The 4,085-nt window shown below is 49.4% G+C and overlaps 1 long non-coding RNA gene across 1 annotated transcript; it reads left to right on the top strand.

Moving 5' to 3' along the window:
* The first annotated feature begins 843 nt into the window (after window positions 1-843).
* Window positions 844-3,151, top strand: LOC127215270 (uncharacterized). The gene is made up of 3 exons (XR_007833937.1): window positions 844-1,007; window positions 2,226-2,291; window positions 2,497-3,151. It is a non-coding gene; the product is annotated as an uncharacterized LOC127215270 (long non-coding RNA).
* Window positions 3,152-4,085: the final 934 nt, after the last annotated feature.

Raw genomic sequence — 4,085 nt, 5'->3', positions numbered from 1 at the left:
AAGGGGCCACAGCTTTGCTGACTGCATAATCGGTGTTTGCCTTTCACCTGGCACAAGCTGTTTAAACAGAACCTTGGCATCCTCATTCTGAGCGCCCAGGGCTTGTCCTTAGCTTTTTATTTTCCCCTCTTAAAACAACTTTTAAAAAGCCAGATGTATGCCTTTAATTCCAGCAATTAGGAGGCAGAGTAAAGGCCGGCATGGTACATGGCAATATGGCAAGCTCCTCCTGGCCAGCCAAGGCTACATAGTGAGACCCAGACTTTTTTTTTTTTTTTAAGAAAAATAAAAAGCAATAAATAAAATTTTTTGTTTTGGTTTGTGTGTGAATGTATATACACATGTGTATGCATTGCCCTTGCATGAAGGTGTAGAGTCCAGAGAAGGGTGTCTTCTGGCTGCGCCATCATTCCCTGCCTTATGCCCTCTTCTGACAGTTTCTTGTTGAAGCTGGAGCTAGGCTGACAGCAAGAAAGCTTCAATCCCCAGCCCCCATCCCCATCCCTGTCCCTCACAAGCCCTGGTTGCAGCATGTGTAGCTGTGCCCAGATTTTTACGTGGGGATCTGATCTTCGATCTTTATCTCCTTACAAGTGCTCTTATCCACTGAGCCATCCCCGCAGCTTCAGGTTTTGGTTTTTGTTGCTTTTGTTTTTATTGGGCAGTGTTGGGGAATAAATCTGCTGCTAAGCCACACCCATAAGCTTCAGGTGTTTGTGTGTGTTGAGGGCCAAGGCACAGTTCTCTCCTAATGCAGACTCTTTGAGTACTTAGAGTCACAACCCTGTGCTGCCAGGGTCCTTTCCAGGTAGGCTGGTGACATGCTGCTCACAGAAGTTACTTTGCTCCTTGCAGGTTTTCACACACCGATGCTCAAAAGAGGGATGCAGGAAGAAGGAGATGCTCCCGCTGGCTTGTTCACAATGCCATGGCAACTTCTGCATTCAACACAGGCATCCTCTGGACCACAACTGCCAAGCTGGGAGCAGCTCGGCCAGCAGTGGGAGGTGAGCACGGGCTCCTAGTGCTCCCAATCTGGTGTGCGTCATGCCGTGCAGACAGAAGCTTATATTCACAGTCTGAGCTGGAGTCCTGTGAAATTAGTCCTGTAGCTGCTGCATACTGGGGACTTCAACATCAGGAATTTATTCTTTCATGGGCCGAGAACAGAGAGTTGGCAACTGGACGGCTCCTTCTGAGAGGCCCCACTTCTCCCACTGTCTGGTTTGCCCAGTGCTCCCTGATGAGCCTGGCTTTGTAGCACATTGCTCCCATCTCTGCCTTGGTCTTGGTGTGGTTTTCCCAAGTGCCTGTCTGTATCCTGCCTCCTGCTGTTAGCACACGGTCAGTTGTGTGGCTTGCTGTCTTGACTGATGACTGGGGTGACTGATGCTCAGTTTGGTCATCTCAGTGAAGACTTGTCTCTAAAGGAGGTGTCCTTCCTGACTGCCAGAAGTTGGGTTAGGACATTGGCATATCTTTTGTGGGAAGGGGCCCAGGACATCCCTTATTGCTACTTTTATAAGTTATAAAAACTTCTTTTTTGTTTTGTTTTTTGAGACAGAGTTTCTCAGTGTAGCTTTGGAGGCTGTCCTGGAACTAGCTCTGTACACCAGGCTGGCCTCGAACTCACAGAGCTCTGCCTGCCTCTGCCTCCGAGTGCTGGGATTAAAAGCATTCGCCATCAATGCCTGACATAGTAGTAGAAACTTCTGTCTGCACTCACTCCCGAGCCAAAATGAAAGATAACTTACTGTGTGTACTCCCCTGCCCACCCACCCATGTATGCACTCGAGTGTACATGGATGTTGGTCCTTGATTTCACTTTATTTGATCCTGTTTGCGTGTGCCAGCCTAGCTGACCTGAGAGCTCCCCCGGAGGTTCCTGCCTCCACCCCCCATATCCCTGTAGCATCCCTGGGATTTCGGACACACACTAGCATCTGGCTTTTACATGGTGCTGGGAATTAAATGAGTCCCAGGCTTGGGCAGCAAGCACTCTCCACTGAGCCATCTGCCAGCCCCATAAGTTACCTTTTAGTTTTTCATCTTTTGTTGGGGCTAACAGGATATACATGCTAGCTACAGCAGGCATATGGAGGTCAGAGGACAGCTAAGTTATTTGTAGTTATACTTGACTTTCTTGAGCTGTTTGTATATTTGAGGTGGGCTCTCTTGCTGTGGGTGAGAGGGTCTAATAAACGCAAATCTGACTTTCTCTGTAGGTCTTCAGCATCCAGAGCTCCTGAGCAGAAGCCATCGGGAATCAGTTGGCTGGCCCAGCAACTCAGGTACTAGTCTAAATGGCATGTGAGACTTCAGCTGTGCTTTTCAAACATGTGATGTGGTGTGCTTCCATAAGAAAGGCCAGGCCTGGCCACAGTAGCTGTTTCTAGAATATCTCCAGTGGTCTCCGAGGCCCTTTATCATGACAGACCCCTTCTAGGCAGTTCTGACATGTGTGGTCACCCATGGCTTCTTTCTTGTCTTTTTCAGACGGACCGTGAAGTGACAGTGAGGCTCCTGTCTGGGCTGAACACCAGCTCCTTTCTCTGTTGGGTTTTAACCTTGGTGATGTGGTCTCCAGCACTTTCCTGGTTCTCCTGTTACACTGAGTCTTTATGAAAACGTCTCCCATTGACTGTTGAAGTTAGGGCAGGAAGATGGCTCAAAGCATGAGGACCTAGTTTATTCCATGAATCCATGCTTTTAAAAAAGCCAGATGTGGGGTTGGTGCACACTTGTAATCCCAACACTTGGGACTCTGACCAGCAGCGTAGCCTAATTGGAGAGTTCTTACCAGCAGAGAGAGAGGCCAGCATACCTCCTTGAGAAACAAGGTGGACACTTCCTGGGGAGGGACATCAGCAATTATTACCTCCAGCTTCACACACACATATGTGCACCCACATGTGTACACACACACACACACACACACACACACAGACAGCACAAATTATTTAACAAAATAAATGAGGCTGTTCAGCACTTGGAGGTGTATTAGGTTACCACAGCAAGCTGCTGAGCTCGGGAGCTACCAACCTGTGTAAACCTCATAAGCCGTGGCTTTGGCTTGTGCTAAACCATTCCAGGACTTGGTGTTCTGGGAAATTCTGTCCTGTAACAGAAAAGACCTGCCGATGGCTCTACATTCTTCCCTACATGGCTTTGGTAACTGGGTGTCCGTGGGGCACAGTCCACTCCTGGTGCCCAAGAACACAATCAGTGTGGTGCCCTTTCCCGACCCTGGTGTTGAAATAGAAACTTCCCCACGTGCTGAAGTGCCGTGGCAGTCCTTCTTGAGCTCTTTGAGGAGCAGTGGGGATGGACTGCAGGGTGCAGCCACCATCGATCCTGTGTTGCCTGCATGGCCTGACCAGCTGTGCCACCAGTTGGCCGTGACATTGTGGGGAATGTCATTTGATTGATCCTGATGACCACTGGGTGTCAGGGATGAAGTGGGACTAGCCGCCTAATCCGGTTTTGCCCTTAATCCTGATTTCTGATGCCTTTGGGAAAGTTAAACTTCCTGAATTACGTACTAGCAGCATTCTGCAGTTTGTGTGGCCCCCTGGCTGTGGTGGGAAGGCAGGGTGGGGTCTACTCAGCCACTGCTCCAAGGACTGGACTGTGACTGCCCTAAGCCTGTGCCTCTCCAGGGTCCACATCAGTACAGCTCCTGACTCACTGTACTTCCTCCTACCCCCAGTCTCTGCCCAGATCTGAGGGGACTTGGGTTGCTCTCAGAACGAAGTCCAGGCAGTGTTGATGTGTGGGGACAGTGAGACAGATCGTTTTTCTGTGCCTCCACGTTCCCAGGATGGTGGTAGCCAGCATAGTGGAGATTTTCATTCCTCTTCAGCTTTTAAATAATCTGGGTTCACTAACTAGGCAGTGTTTAAGTATGTGGGGGGCTTGGGTGAACGGATCTACCTCCTAACCATTTCATGAAATAAAAGTACCTCAGCTGAGATGACTCCAAATTGAGAGTTAAAAGCACACTGAGTGGGCCTGGGCAATGGACTGCTCTTCCAGGGGACAAGAGTTCGGTTCCCTGCACCCACATTGGATGGCTCACAACTACA

The sequence above is a fragment of the Phodopus roborovskii genome, unplaced genomic scaffold, assembly GCF_943737965.1.
Source record: "Phodopus roborovskii unplaced genomic scaffold, PHOROB, whole genome shotgun sequence".
Taxonomy (NCBI): domain Eukaryota; kingdom Metazoa; phylum Chordata; class Mammalia; order Rodentia; family Cricetidae; genus Phodopus; species Phodopus roborovskii.
This window is presented reverse-complemented; position numbering and strand designations above follow the sequence as displayed.